The sequence below is a fragment of the Canis lupus genome, chromosome 11, assembly GCF_003254725.2.
Source record: "Canis lupus dingo isolate Sandy chromosome 11, ASM325472v2, whole genome shotgun sequence".
Classification (NCBI taxonomy): Eukaryota; Metazoa; Chordata; class Mammalia; order Carnivora; family Canidae; genus Canis; species Canis lupus.
Window position 1 is genome coordinate 44,476,044 of NC_064253.1, and position 17,206 is coordinate 44,493,249.

The 17,206-nt window shown below is 36.6% G+C and overlaps 1 non-coding gene across 1 annotated transcript; it reads left to right on the plus strand.

Moving 5' to 3' along the window:
• The first annotated feature begins 472 nt into the window (after window positions 1-472).
• On the plus strand, window positions 473-545 carry TRNAK-CUU (transfer RNA lysine (anticodon CUU)). Its single transcript has one exon. It is a non-coding gene; the product is annotated as a tRNA-Lys (tRNA).
• The last annotated feature ends 16,661 nt before the right edge of the window (window positions 546-17,206 follow it).

Sequence of the window (17,206 nt, forward strand, 5' to 3'; positions counted from 1 at the left end):
AAATGAGCCACTACCCCGTGTTGGATAGAATATCAGATGGCCTGTTCACTTATCACTGTGTCAGAGTCCTCTACCAATGTAACAGCTGGGAGCCAAGCCTGCAAAGGAACACACGTGACTCTCTGCCTCAAGCAGTGTGGCCAGAGTCATCTCCTGACTCTCAGATCTCAACGTGTGCAACAGAAGAAAACAAGTATGGAGACAACTGGGAACATGTGGATAAGGTTCTCTCTCCCATGTAATCAAGGAGGATATGGTTTCTGCTCCTCTTCTTCTTGGATTGCATACATAGGGTGTAGGACTACTACTCCTCTCTCCCCACCATTCACCATTATGTACAAATGCATAAATAGTCAATTTCTTTTAGCTCACCAAACATATGTTTAGAACACCTCCTTAATTCAAGGCCGCTCTATAATCAGAGAAGCCATTCTTCTTAAATTATATGTTTGAAAACAAAACAAGAAGGGATGCCTAGCTGGCTCAGTTGGTAGACCATGGGACTCTTGATCTCAGGGTTGTGGGTTCAAGTCCCATGCTGGGTGTAGAGATAGCTTAAAAATAAAATTTTATTAAAAAAAAGAAAACATGAACATGGAAGATGGTCTGATCTTTTCAGTAATTCCACATTTGTGCCTATTTTCTCAGGAAAGCCATTGTAATAGGTTTCTCATAACATGATTCAGCTTCATTTATTTGTTTATGTATAAAAGTAACATTAACTGGATATTATTTTTTAGAAGATCTAGTCTTGAAAACTTGTGAAAAGGCAAAATAAATATCTCAAACATAAAAGGTGAAACCCTAAGGCTTTCTAAAAAGAATGTATAGGAGGGGATCCTGGTGGCGCAGCAGTTTGGCGCCTGCCTTTGGCCCAGGACGCGATCCTGGAGACCCGGGATCAAATCCCACATCGGGCTCCTGGTGCATGGAGCCTGCTTCTCCCTCTGCCTATGTCTCTGCCTCTCTCTCTCTGTGACTATCATAAAGTAAAAAAAAAAAAAAAAAAGAATGTATAGAATATATTCATGACTTAAAGATAGCCAAGATTTCTTAGGTCATAGAAAGCAATAATCATAAAAAAATTAGGCTTCATCAAAAAATTAAAAACTTCTACTCATCAAAAGACACCATTAGGAAAATAAACAGGCGAGCTGTAGACCTGAAGGAAGCATTGGCAAAATCTGCATCTGACAAAAGGACTATTATCCAGGATCTACAAAGAACTGTAACAATTTAACAAGAGAAAGACAAACACACGAATTAAAAATGGTAAAGGACTTAAAGAGTCAAAAAGTATATATACATGAATGGCCAACAAGCACATGAAAAAAATACTCAATGTCATTTGTCATCAAGGAAATGCTAATTAAAACCAGAAGGAGATGCCACTATACCCACCCCCCATATGGCTATAAAGAGACTGACTCTGCCAAACAAGGATGAGGTAACAGATCTGGCACAACATGGTTGATGGCAGGGTAAGATGACACAACCACACTGGGACAAGGCCTGGAGGTTTCTTCTACCTTATGGCCAGCTGTCCCCCACACCAGTATTTATCCATAAAAGAAAACACATCCACAAGACTTGTGATGTTCATAGATGCTTTATTCCTATAGCTCAAGCTAGAAACAGCCCCAGTGTCCATCAATTGGGGAAGAGATAACGTGGTGAGCAATGCAACTAGCAACAGAAAAGAATGAGTGTTCATGTTGTCTATGGATCTAAAACTCAGTTGGGCATCAGAATTACCTAGGAGTTTCCTAAAAAATACAGGTTTCTTGGCTACACTTCAGGGATTCTGATTCAGTGATTCAGTAGTTTTCAAAAAGGTTCTCACATAATTTCAGAGCAAACCTACGTTTGACATTCCATAATCCTGTTCATATCTTTCAACTACTTCAAACAGATATTCCAAAAAGATGGCAAGGGAATATCTTTTATTCTGCTTCTTTTTTTAAAAGATTTTATTTATTCATTCATGAGAGACACAGAGAGAGAGAGAGGCAGAGACACAAGCAGGCTCCATGCAGGGAGCCGATGAGGGACTCTATCCCGGGACTCCAGGATCATGCCCTAGGCCGACGGCAGGTGCTAAACCGCTGAGCCACCCAGAGATCCCCTTATTCCGCTTCTTTTACACACCAGGTTTTGTTCATGTTATCCCATTTAGGTTGCATAACAACTCCTCCAGGTGAGTATTATAAACTCTACTTTACAGTTTGGAAAATCAAGACCAGGCAACAGTAAGTGACTTTGTCCAAATTCGTTATAGTTTACAGGAGAGGAACCAAGATTTAAAGGCAGACAGATCTACAAAGCTGTCACACTACCACAAACCTTTTCACAAAAAATAAGGGGAAAAGTTTCTGGGAAATTTTGTGATGGCGAGAAAGAGAGACAGAGACAGAGATGGAGACAGAGACAGAGAGAGCTCTAGATCTTTGTTCCCTGATACTTTCTACACCTAGACTGGTGTACTTCATGATTTCAGATCTTCAGAGTTCTCCAAATGAATGTTCCAAACTGAATACTGCTTTTTCCTCTTACAAAAAAATAATAGTCTTCAGTACTTGACTGTTAAAACACATCTTAGGCACACTGTCACCTGCCTAGACAAAGAATTTCTGGTCAAGATCAACCGTTGCTACTGCCATCCTGGACTGCTGAAGTGACTGTTGGGGCTTTAGTTCTCTCGTGCTGCCTTTATTTATTTATTTATTTATTTATTTATTTATTTATTTATTTATAGATTTTATTTATCTATTCATGAGAGACACAGAGAGGCAGAGACACAGGCAGAGGGAGAAGCAGGCTCCATGCAGGGAGCCTGACGTGGGACTCAATCCCGGGTCTCCAGGATCACACCCTGCACTGAAGGCAGAGCTAAACCGCTGGGCCACCCGGGCTGCCTGCCAAGCACTGTTTTAAGAACTTAACATGTATTAGCTTATTTAAACTAACAACTCTTTGAGGTAAATACTACTATTATTCCTCATTTTACAGCTGAGAGAACCGAGGCACAGAAAAATTTTAGTCCAAATATCACAAAAATAGCACAGCCAGGATTAGATTATAACTCAAGCAGTCAGAACACAATCAGTACTTGGTTATTAGTATTTGGTTTCTCATTGCTCAGAATTAATATTCTGAGAAAAAAACCCTGGTATCTGAGGGTCTTTCTGGAATGTATTTTAATGACCTAACAAGAGGTGGCAAACTCACTCCTTTTTGCATGTTTGTCAGAATCACTAATGGATCACGGCTCTCCAGGTTTGCATCTCAGAATCCATTTTAATGTGCTCAGAGCAGGCCTTACCATTATTTGGAATTGACATGTGAGAAACTTGCCATCCTTCCCATAAAAATTAATAAGTGACTAAAAAGAGACCTGTAGCCATCAATTCCCTGCCCTTGCTTTACTTCCCAATTAAGCGAGAAGATCCACTTGGAATTCTCTCAAGATAGTCTTTGGTTACTGACCTCTATGCTGTTGGACCAGAACAGCTAGAAAACACTGCCTCTGTCAATGATTGAAGGTCCTCTTACCCCTTTTTGAAGCTACTCAAGTACAGAAACATTGCTCCCTTGATATCCGTAGAGAGGCCCTATGGGCATCAGGTACAAATGGACAAAATCATCAATGGCCCATGGGTACCATGCTTTCCAGGGTGTTTTTCTAGTAAGCAGACAAAATCTCCTATCACTACCAAGGTATTTAGTTTGTTTTATTTTCTATCATTGGCTCATAGCTCTATTACACATTGGAACCTATCCATGGTCTCAGAGCCAGGAAAACATTTGTATGGTTTGTGAAAGAGTCTCTGGTTCCAGAATGAACTCTGTCACTCCATAATTTAAGGAAGCTGAAAAGAGTTCCTGCTCTAAAATTAAATCCTCTTGGGATATCCAAAATTCCAGTTATCAGCCATTCATAATAGAAAATCAGAACCCAAAGGCAGGAGCCTGGCTTTGGCATCTCAGATGAACCTTGCTCTGCTATTTTCCTGTGACTATGGGCACGGCATCTATTACGTGGGATAACGATCGCTTCTCATAAGCTGGCTTTCATGAGGGAAGGCAATGTATATAAAGTTCTTGCACAGTGCTTCACACACAGTAGGTAACCTTTATTGCTAGCATTGTCATTTCCCTTGGTTGTCTGTTAAAATGACACTGCTTATGTGAGCAACACACAAAGTCCCTACTACCTTTGTGTAAATGAGTTTCTTCCCTCTACGGAGCCAGTAGAGATAGTGCAAGTCCCTTCAGCAGAAAGGACACATTGGAAGAGGCAGGGTTGCCTGGAAGGCACCTGGCTTATTTCCAAGGTCATTCATCCCCAAATTAGTTAACAATCCCCAGACAATAGCTTTGTCTCTATGAAGTGACCTACTGGAATAAAACCCCTTTTAAAAAATACCTCCATTTGTTCTAATGTAAAAAAGCTATGAGAAGCATTACAATGAAGCAAACACTGTATAAAGACTATGTAAAATGTGACATAATTTTTTAAACGTTTTTTCAATTTCTAAGCACCCAGCCTGCCCACACCTACCATACACCTGAGGTGATAGCTGATGGCACCTCAGGGCACATTTCCAGACATCTCCTGCCACCCCTTTCCTTGTCTGCAGATGGATAAAGGACTGCTTGGGTTCATATCTCATTTGAACATTCAAATCACATTCGCTTACTTTTAGATCATCTCCTTGTTCATTTATAGAGTCGAGAGTGTTGGCAGGTTCACAACAGGGAAGCAGGGGTTACTAAGCAACATACCTATCAGACAGCTACAAGTTTATCCTCCCTGGGCTCAGGTACTAAAGAAAGGTAGCAAGGGCTGGAAGTGTCTTTGGCTTCCAAGGTTGTGCTTCTATAAAAGTTAATTGACATTTGAGGGGCACATAGGTGGCTCAGTTGGTTAAGTGTCTGCCTTTAGCTCAGGTCATGATCTCACGGTCCTGGGATCAAGTCCTGCATCAGGCTCCCTGCTCGGCGAGGAGCCTGCTTCTCCCTCTTCTCCTCCCCGCATGCTCACGTGCTCTTGCTCTTTCAAATAAATAAGTAAAATCTTAGAAAAAAAAAGGAGTTAATTGACATTTGACAAAATGATAGATACAACGTATAACTAGTCTCACAAATATGCCAAAAGTAAAACAAGTTGGCAGCACAAATACTTTATTGGAAGGTTTTTGCTGAACACTGATGAAATCTCTCTTCCCATGACATCAGGGTCAAATCAACTCACTGACCAGTCATGGCAGATGCCCATAATATCAAGTTAAGGAGTAGAGTTTCTAAAAGCAGCATGTGGGGGGTCTCCCACTGAGATAAAATCGTGCCTCCATACACCAATGCACAGTTGCTGACTCGTTAGTCTTTGTTGGTTTCTATAAAAATTACTTGATCTCTGGGGACTCAGTGAAATCCAAGGCTCTGGATCAGAAAGTGCATAGAACATTCTTAAAAGTCAAAAGAAGTTGAGTAGCTATTTGCTTATAGACCAACTCATCCATCTAGAGATTGATCTCTGCCAAATTCTCCGTGATTCTGTTACTCTATTATTTATGAGGAGCTGTGGCATCGTGTTTCAGAAATTACCAACCAGTCAGCACTGATGGGTATGTATTTTTCTTGCTCACTCAGTGGCAAGACACATATATAATAAATTCTTAGGAACTTTATCTCTTTCAGTTAGAGTCCAAGTAATTGCTGACTCAATGATTTGCCACAAAACCTATCCCTGGATAAAAGGGAAGACCATCCCCTACAGAAAACAGGTATTTCAATGCTTGAGCATTTCCAGCAAGAACAAAGAGGAATCAATGAGAAGCAAAACAGGAAACTATGTTCCACAACTGAGAAATTTCTAAATATTTTATACCATTTTAAATTTGTTCCCAATGAAAGATAGCAACAGATTAATTGCCCACATGCCATTTGATAAAAAAAAAAATTTAAACAAACTTATTTTACTTTTATGGCTTCAGATAGGAGTTATTAACCACCTGCCTTTGTATTATTTAAACATCATACAAATAAACATTGTTTTACAACCAGAAAGCAATGATTCATAGAATTGTACATTTATTCCCCAATAATTCTTCTTTGCCACTTTAATAAGGGCCTAAAGTTACCATCATTTCAACTCTTTTTAAAATTCATTACCTGCAATATTAAGAAAAACAGATGAAAATACAGTATTTCATTATAAATGAAGAAGGTCTTAAAGAGTTTTTTTAAAATTTACTAGCAGCATCCATCACTGCCTTTTGAGGAAACAGTTACAAGGGAAAGATGACAATCTAAATCACAGTTGACACTGTAAAGGGAAATAAGGGTGGCGTGAACAGCTACCAGTTGCCAGTTCTACGAACCAAGCTCTCACCCAGGCAAGTATCCTCTTGCAGAAGAACAGAACGTGGATAAACAAATTAACATTTCACTTCTCTACTTCTTCAAAGCACAGAGATGAGGATGTCTCCAGAGCCAGACAATATACTATATAAGATATATAGAAAGACAATTCTTTCCTATTTAGGCAGGGAAGAGAGAAAAGAAGAATAAGTGGAGGTGGAGAGGCTTAGATCTCCTGAACAGAGTATGTTTTGAACCAAACTTACTAAGATTAGAAAAAACACAAAAGTCAAAATAAACCAGCCAAAGGAAAGTCTGCAGTGAAGACAAACTCTAATGTACACTTTAAACCAGAGATGAGGAAGCAACAGAGGGAGAGAACTCTGGGGAGCTGCCAACCGCCCCTGGAGTCTTCAGCCGAGGAGTGAACAAGGCAGGCATGTGAGACAACTACCATGGCCAGGAAAGAATCACTGGGCAGGAAAGAATCACCGTAAGGACAGGAGGTGACAGTGCCTAGCACCCACATGAGGCTAGGAGTAGTACCTATTCACAACAACTAGAATGGAAAACTTCATGATTTTCAGGTCATCAAGCACACCAAAGAAGTTTTATCTGTTTTGGGGACTAATCAGCCCTACAATGAGCATGTTCCATTGGGATCTAATAAATCTTGAAAGCCAAAATGGAAAGGGTCAAACTGGTTGCAAGTGACTTAACTCTGTCTCAGTAAAAAAGGCTCAAAACTATTTATACGAATAAAAATATCCAGCCTTGGGGCAACTGGGTGGCTCAGTAGGTTAAGTGTCTGCCTTTGGCTCAGGTCATGATCCCTGGATCCCAGGATTGAGCCCCACATTGCATCCAGCTCCCTGTTCAGCAGGGAATCTGCTTCTCCCTCTCCCTCAGCCCCTCCCCTTTGCTTGTGGTCTTTGGCTCTCTCTGTCAAATAAATAAATAAAATTTTATAAAAAAAAAAAATCTGACCCCAAGAAAGCAGAATTCACAATGTGTCTGGCATTCAAACAAAAACTGCTAGGCCTATAAAAAAACCTGAAAAATACAAACCCATCATTAGGGAAAAAAACTCATCAAGTGAGACCCAGAACTGACAGAGAATGAGTAGACAGGGACTTTAAAAAATTAGTATAACTATTTTCTGTATGTTCAAAATGTTAGGCAAAGACATGAAAGACAAAATGATGCAAATCAAACTTCTTAAATTGAAAAATATGATGTATAATATGAGAAATATATTAGGTGGGATTAACAGCAGGTTAGATTTTGGAGAATAAAGGAACAATAAGCTTGAAAAAGAAAAAAGAGAATTAAAAAAAGTGAATAGAGGCTTGGTGAGCTAGGGTAAAAACTCGAAGTACACGGTTATGTGTAACTAGAATCCTCAAAGGAAGAAAAGAATAAAAAATACTTGAACAAATGATGGCTTACAATTTTCTAAATCTATAAACTCACAAATCTAATAACATGAACCCCACACACAAGAAAACATGAAGAAAACTACATTAAGCCACATAGTAGTTCAAAACTAGTAATAAAAGCAGAGAAAGAACTTATAGAGGAGCAGTAATGATAGGAGATACTAGAGCGGAAAACAAGCAAATAATGCAGTGAAGCAACATACTTAAAATAGTCAAAGAAAAAAGCCAAACAATAACAAGTGTTGGGAAGGTAACTAGAAACCTCATACATTGCTCGTAGGAATGCCAAATGGTGCAGTCATCTGGAAAAAAGTTTGCAAGTTCCTCAAAAAGTTGAACATAAAATTCCCATATGACCTTGTAATTCCATTCCTGATATATATCCAAGAGAAATGAAAACATATGTCCACACAAAAACTTATACATCAATGTTTATAGCAACATTATTCACAATATCCCAAAGCAGAAACAACCCAACTGTCAACCAGTTGAAGAACAGATAAATAAAGTGTGATGTATCCATACAAAAAAAAAAAATTATTTGTCTATAAAAAGGAAATAAATACTGACCTATGCTACAACATGGATGAATCTTGAAAACAAAGAAGCTAGATACAAAATTTATCTATTGTATGATTCCATTTATATGAAATGTCTAGAATAGACAAATACCTAAACAAAAAGTGTATTAGTGGTTGCCAGGGGCCAAGGAAAGGTGGGCATGGGGAGTACTGCTAATGGGTATGAAGTTTCTTTCTTTCTTTTTTTTTTTTTTTTAAGTTTCTTTTTGAAGCTATGAAAATGTTCTGGAAATAAGATAGAGTTGATGGATGTATAATTCTTAAAACTTCTGAATTTTATACTTTAAAAGGGCAAGCTTTAGGGTGCCTGGGTGGTTGAGTGTCCAATTCCTAATTTCAGCTCAGGTCATGATCTCAGGGTCATGGGATTGAGCCCTGCATCAGGCTCTGCCCTGTGTGTGGAGCTTGCCTAAGGTTCTTTCTCCCTACTCTCTGCCCCTCCCACTAGAGCACTCTCTCTCTCTAAAAAAAATTAAAATAACAAAATATAAAATATAAAAATAACAAAAATAAAAAGGGCGAGCTTTATAGAGTATGTGAATGATATTATCAACAAAGCTGTCAAAATAAATGCCAGATATTCTGTGGAAGATACCTAAAAGGTGAGAATGCTGCAAATGATATGCTATGTACAAATATGATTAAAAATAAATTATAAACAAACTTTTAAAAATGTAAATGGTCAAAATAACCTAATTAAGAAGTAGAGACTACAACATTGGAAAAAGACCCAACCATGTGCTGCCTCCAATTGGAATATAAGGAACTACTAGATTAAAAGGCTGGGAAAGATACACAATACTAACACTAATCAAAAGAAAGCAGAAGTAGTTATATTGCTAACAGAAAAAATAGCTTTCAGAGCAAAGAACATTATCAGGGACAATAATGTTATTTCACAATGATAAAGAGATGAATTTTTAAAGAGGATGTAATAATCCCAAACATTTATCTACCTAATTAACAGAGCTTCAAAATATTTAAAGCAAAAATTACAGAATTACAAGGAGAAATAGACAAATCCACAGTACTGTTGGAGATTTTAATATCCCTCTGTGGTAGACAGAATTTTACGTGCATCCACAAGAATCCCATCCCATGCTATACATGCCCTATATAATCCCTGGCAAAGACTTGTAAATAAAATGCAATTTCACTCCCATGATTAAGTTATGTTATACAGCAACAGTGATGGTATTTTAGAGAGGTAATTAAGGTCACTTATCAATTAACTTTGAGTTTATTAGAGGAGAGATTATCCTGGGTGGGTGTGACCTAATCAGGTGGGACCTTCAAAGTAGAGCCTAAAGATTAGGGATGGAAATCAGAGATCTCTACGCTACTGGATTTAAAAACAAACAAACAAAAAAGGCTACCATAAGCTTTACAGCTGCAAGGAAATGAATTTTGTCAACAATTACATGAGCTGGAACAGTACCCCAAGCCTCAGATGACACCACATCTGCAGCTGACACTTTGATGGCTATCTCCTAAAACCCTGAGCAAAGAATCCAGGTAAGCTATCTCCATATTTCTGACTCACGGAAAACTGTGAGGTAATAAATGCCCAATTTCTTTTTTTTTTTAATTTTTTTTTTATTTATTTATGATAGTCACAGAGAGAGAGAGAGAGAGAGAGGCAGAGACACAGGCAGATGGAGAAGCAGGCTCCACGCACCGGGAGCCCGACGTGGGATTCGATCCCGGGTCTCCAGGATCGCGCCCTGGGCCAAAGGCAGGCGCCAAACCGCTGTGCCACCCAGGGATCCCTAAATGCCCAATTTCTAATTTGTTATGCAGCACTACAACACTAATGCGCCCTCCCTCAACAAGTAAAGAAGATATAGGTGAAAAATCAGTAAGAATATAGAAGGTTTAGCACCAGGTGTTGTATTGTGATTCACTAAATTCTACATCTGCAACTAATATTACACTGTATGGTAACTAATTGGAATTTAAATTAAAACTTGGGGAAAAAAAGATTATAGAAAGTTTGAACAACACTATTAACTAACTTGGCCTAATTGACATTTATACAACAAGCAGAAAATGCATTTAAACTGTGCAAGGAATACTTATCAACATAGACCATATATTAGGCCATAATACAAACCTCAATAAGTATCACAGGATTCAAATCACACAAAATATGTCCAATGACCACAACAGAATGAAGTCAAAAATCAATAATAGAAAGATCTTTAGAAAATCCTCAATATTAGCAAACTAAGTCACACATTTCTAAATAACCCATGAATCAAAGAAAAAATTAAGAGGGAAATAAACCTACCAGAATATTGTTAATCATCACAAAGACTGAGCATTATTAGCATCACAAAGTTTTAAGTAAATGAACAACCAAATGTAAACTTAATTATCGTATTTAAATACTTTAAAATGCAACTACTATAGAAAACAAAGAGCTTCTATTGCAGAAATAGAAACAGGATTGTTGTACTATCAAATATTTTTCCTATAAGCTGACAAAAAAAACCTGTCTCTTAGCCTGATGGCAATGAAAGACAGAAGATGAATCATTGCTTGCGGAAACCAATTTATTTAGTCACTTCGAACGGCTGTTATTTATTACTTGTCAGCACATGCTGTTAGTTCAATTAAATATAAAATCTGAAGTTCTCTTTTCTTCCCCACCCCTTTCTTTAAAAAAAAGAAAGAAAGAAAGAAATGACACAAATTTAAAACATTAAAAGAACATTTCAAGTTTATTGTGTTTCTATCATTTTACTTAGGCTTTGTTTATTAAACATTCTGTAACAAAGCTTATTCATCTCTTTGGCTAAATTTAAAATTTTACAGGGACTAGATACGAAAATATAATTTGGAAGCTCTCCTTTCAGGATATTACAAACACAAAATTTTAAAACAAGGCACTCAGAGAAAGTATTCATCACAACACTGCACTGAATTGTGAGGAAGCTCAAGACGGTGAACTCCCAGCTAATAAAAATTTAGATTTTTTTTTTGACTGAGGTGTAAATGAACTGTTTCAGATAAGTTATAATATTCATACTTGTTACGTACAAAGCATATGTCACTTTCACCGTACCACCAGAGTCTCATCATTTAACTGCATTCAACCATAAAAAAAAAAAAATCTTGTTCATATTAAGTACCAGACATACAGGGGCACATGTTGCCATGGGGGCGGGGGGGAATGCTATTTGGAGAGTCTGTCAAGACAGTAATATTAGGCAAAGTATGTTAAGTAAGTGTGCCGCCTACCCCCGTCAAGCATAAAAGCCTGTTATCCCTAATTATGTTCCTCATTGAGTTTATATCTTTAAAGTGTCAAACACAGCCCACTAGTTCTGGGGCTAATTTCAGCTTTCAGTGATAAACATATCTTATGCTTCAAATGACATTAACTGGCCATCCACCACAAAGTACACAAGTACATTTTCTTTATTCTATTGTTTCAGTGAACAGAAATTATATATTTTCCAGCAATCTTAAAAAGTCTGACTACAGAGAGGACTCATAGCAAATGTATGTGGATATTATAGGGTATTTTCAACTATTGCCTGAAGATGACACCTCATTTATCCAGGAAATCAAGGAAAGAAGTTGCCTATCTAGTGTTCTTGCACCAAAATATTTTTATACATTTTTACAAAAAAACCTTATTTGCACATAATTGCACAGGAACCCTACATCTTGCAGACTCAGAGTCATTAGAAACATTGATTATCATATAATGCAATACTTACACAAAAGCTGAGTGGGTGACTATCTGCTCCGCACTAAATGGTCTCCAAAGACCACATACCCACAGTTTTCCCTTCCTTCGTTGTCACTTTCCCCCTGTTTTTATGTGCTTCCTCTCCACACCGTCTAGCACTTACCTCTACCTTCTCGGAGCTCGACAATCAGCAACCATAGCTGATACACAATACTAGGATGCTGACACTTTGTGATTTCTTGATTATTATGCATTAGATCTTGATATCTGAAGGATATCAAACTTAAGGCTTTCATATCTGTGTAAATGCTTTTCCTCCAGATTGTGTGCCTTTTACCTTTTAACTCCTTATGCTCCCGCCAACACTGAATATCTCCTGTAGTCTGTGTATGTGCGTGTTTACTGCTAATTTGATCAACAAATGGTTTTAAATATTGGAGAACAAAGCAAAACAGCTAACAGATTACATCTAGAAAGATTTATGGGATCTGAAAATAAACCAGAGTATTATAAGTTACATCTAGATAGTGGAATTCCTCTCTATACTTTCCTCTTTTGCATAAGATATTTGCAATAAATCTACAAATGTAATAAACTTGAAAATGAGAAATAAGAAATTAGGAAAAAAACCTTTGAACTTAAAATCTCCTGGTCTTCAGGTACTTTCTTTTTTTTTAAGATTTTATTTTTAAGTAATCTCTACACCCAGTATGGGGCTGGAACTTACAACCTCAAGATCAAGAGTCATATGCTCTACGACTCATAGCTGGCTCTATGACTGACCCAGCTAGGCATCTCAAGTGTTATGTACTTTTGATGATTTAAACAGTTGTGAGAGAAAAGCAGGAGGAAGAAAATATTTGAATGACATATGCATTGAAATTATTGTGGGAAATGGGGAAAGGAAGTGGCATGACCAAAAACTTTAATCTCTTACTGTAACAGAGAAACAATAAAAAAATAAATTTTGACAATATGTAATAAACATTAAATTTCTTGGTATTTTTTAAAAGATTATTTTTAAATTATTTTTTAAAGATTTTTAGAATTTATTTATTCATGAGAGACACACAGAGAGAGGCAGAGACATAGACAGAGGGAGAAGCAGGCTCCATGCAGGAAGCCCGATGTGGGATTCGATCCCAGGACTCCAGGATCATGCCCTGAGCCAAAGGCAGATGCTCAACAACGCTGAGTCACCCAGACATCCCCCCAAAAAAGATTATTTATTTTAGAGAGCAAGAGAGCACACATGCATGCACATGAGTGGGGAGGGAGGCACTGAGGGAGAAGGAGAGAGAGAATCCTTAAGCAGACTCCCCACTAAGTGTGGAGCCTGATGTGGGGCTCAATCCCAGGACCCTAAGATCATGACCTGAGCTGAAACCAAGAGTCAGGTTCTTATTCAACAGATCCACCCAAGTGCCTCTAAACTTCTTGGTATTTGAACTAGATCTTTAATATCCCATCCAATTGGAAATTGTTTCTCTGGTTTTCTACAATTATAAAACTCTCAATTATCTACTTTAAAAATGAAAGTCAGGTTGTTAAAGTTTTTTTGACATGTATTTTTATTTTTTAAAGTGTATAGGTTGAGTATACAACAAAGAAAAAAGCTCTTGTCTCAAATAAGGAAGAAAGTGGAGGATAGGAAATAGCAGAAGAGCAAAGGAAAGAGTTAACAGTGAAGTGGAAGAGCAAAGAGGAAAAAAAAAGACAAAAAAGAGATCAAATAAGAAGGTTGGTCAGGTAGGTTGGTTCAAGGCAGGCACATCAACCAGGCTAATGTGGGTAACTGCATCACCTTACTTCCTCTCCTTAAGCTGGTCAATTTCATTTTTCTACCAACCAAAACTCTGTTTTCTGCTACCGTCTAGCTATGAAAGGCACACAATTTCATAATGAAATGTGCTTAAGATCGAAAACTCACAAATGTTTAAATACTTCAAGGAGGAGCCACAATTCAAAGGTTCCTGAATTTCAAATTAATGCACCTAATAAAGGTTCATTTTGGGTATTAAAAAAATAACTATCAATGAAATTCCTTCACTAAAGGCTGGCAGGCTTTTCTTTTAAAAAATAAATTAATATTAATATAGAAGGAGAAATATGAAAATCAAGTTCTTGGTTGTCTTATGTTGATAATATAAACGTGTTCTACAAGTGGAATTGATTTCACTTACTCAACATGGAAAATACTAAGTTATATGAGACTGATTCTTGCTGTAAGTTAAAATTCACATTAAGTTTCAACTAATGAGTCTACAGATTAGGTGGAAAAGGATATCTTAGGGTATATTTAAAAGAGAATACCACAGTGCCTGTGCAGCTTAGTTGGTTGAGCAACTGACTCTTGATTTAGGTTCAGGTCATGATCTTAGGTCTGAGATCCTGGCCCCACACTCAGCAAGGAGTCTGCTTGAGATTCACTTTCTCCCTCTTGCTCTCCCTCGGCAATTCCTACACTCTCTCAAATAAATAAATCTTTTTTAAAAAGAGAATAGCTGGTAGTAGTAATATACTTAAAAAAAAAAAACAGGGGTAATTATTTGTCCTCCAGTTTCAACTGTGCTGTATATAGTGGTCATCTCGGTTCCTTCTCCTGTGACTACAGCAGCAGTCTGATTAACTAGTGTGAAGCAAAAACCTTTTTCCAGGCTTCAGGATGCAAAAGTATTCCATTTACATATTTTAATGTTAATGGCAAGAAAGAACTATAAAACATGAAACTTGACCAGAAAAGAAAATGTGGTATTTTAACGTTTAAGTTTGGCTATAAATAAGTGTAACACACTTTTTTCTCTTTTTACATACTGCAGATTTGTCCTAGAGATAAACATGAAGGTTGAGATAATCATGAATAAGCCAAAAGGTTTCATAATCAGATTTTAATTAGGTATCTTAGTGTTCTTGATATTATACTGTCCTCTTCCATATTTCCTAATAGAAAAAAATCCCATAATAAATAAGCTATTTATCACACAAGTGTTCAAGACCGAAATTGTTTTATGGCTATCAATTACATCAAGCAATTGTTTTCACTAAGAACAGAGAGAAAAACTTTATAGGAAAGTGGGTACTGATACTTTGTGAATCTTGTCTCAGGCAGTGTTTCTCGTTTGCTTTTTGTTTATTTCTGACAAAATATGTTATGACAGACTGATAAACATGATAGGCAATAATACCAAATTTCCATTAATCTGGTGATTCTAAATATCATACTTATAGATAGAATCTTATTAAAAATCTTACATCAAATGTATTTGGAAGGGGAAAAAAATCAGTTGCCAAAATTCTTCTCTTCTGGACTTTGAGAAAATATGTTCCAGATAGAGAAAATATATTAAAACTGAAGAGTAATGAATAAATATAAATTGTTCAAAGAAGAAAATTTTTTTTTTTTAAAGTGACACAGTGAATTCAATTCTATTCCTCAAATTTTAAAACACTGACATATTGGTCCTTTGACTCTATCACGTTATCTTTTTACTTTCATATAACTGACTTTCAATCTTAACAGATTAAAAAATCTTTCAATTGACAATAACTATCAATTTTAAAAATATACCTAATAAAGCCAAATTCCTTTGCTATTGAGGAATAATATTAACTTATTTTTCCTTTGGCCTAACAATTGTTTCTACCCAGTAAGATAAACAGGCTTTCGTTTTAGAATAACTAAAAACTTAATAATAAAGACTTGTCAAACTTAATTCATTTTCTAAAGTTTTTATTCACTGTATTGTACACCTGAAACTAATATGACACATACGTTAACTAATTGGAATTTAAATAAAAGCTCTCATATCACTTTATATTTTAAAAAAAGATGTCAAAGTTTACCACATAATTTTAAGAATACTTCATAAATAATTCAGTAAGCTATTTTACCTATAAATTACTTCTCCTTAATATGAAATATAGTTTCTAAATCTCTTCAAGTCCCTACATAATACCAGGCTGACCAATAGAAAGAAAACCAAAAGCCATGGAAAACAAAAGTATAGGTTATAGGTATCCTTACACCACCAAAATACAAGCAGGTTAGAACAAACCACTAACAAGTCATAAAACCATAATATCAATATTGCACTTCTGTGGGAGAAAGAAAAGGGAAGCCCTTTGGGAACCTAACAGATTTGATAAGAGGAGAAACTCAAAATAAGTAGAAATCATGGCAAATCAACTGGAGACAGCAACTGAAACTGGAAGGTGAAAATACCAGATGAATGTAAGGTATAAGGTCTAAAGAACCTAGGAAAATCTCACCCCTAAAAACTCTTAAAACTAATCAGCCAGGACTCCCTTCTAGGACAGAGATCCACACTAAGGAGAATGAATCAACTGATCGTGCAATCAAAATGAGCAGGACAGAGAAAAATAACAGATGGAAAGAGAAGTCCAGATAATGTGGAGGAGGGGAACAGAGCCAGAAAATCTCAGAAAGCAAGCCACCATAATTTGAACATTAGGGAATAAGAAAAGTCAAGGGGCCATGAATTTGGAAAGCTAATCTGAATCAGGTTCCTTCTGAAAAATGAGCTTCACATAAACAATGGGAGACAAGAATATCAACATCAAATCCTATGCAATACTGTTAAAAATTAAAAGAGAATAAGGAGCAGAGTAACACCCTTATAGACAATAAGAGTTCACCAGAAAGACAGACACACAGAATGTCTCAAAACTATTACTTGTATTTAAAATGACAGTCATGTGAAAAAAAGATAAAAGCCATAAAAAAATAACCATGAATCAGAATTAGATATAAGATGACAGAATTCAGGGAAGAATTAGAAATTAAAAAAAAACATTTTGGACATGAAAACTAAACTAGAAGCATAGGAGTGAATAAACACAACAGATAATGCCTTAAATAGGTGGAAAGGGAAAATTTTTTTAACTCAAAATGAAAAACAACTTATAAAAAGTGAAATATATTGAAGATAGACAAGAAGACCCAATGCAAATAATAGGAAATTCAGAAGAAAACCAAAGAAAAGCAAGGCAAAAGAACAAATATAACAATAATTCAAGTAAATGTTCTTCAAATTAAAAAAAAAGTGGGGGGAGGCACCTAGGTTGTTCAGTCCGCTAAGCGTCCAACTTGTTTTTGGCTCAGG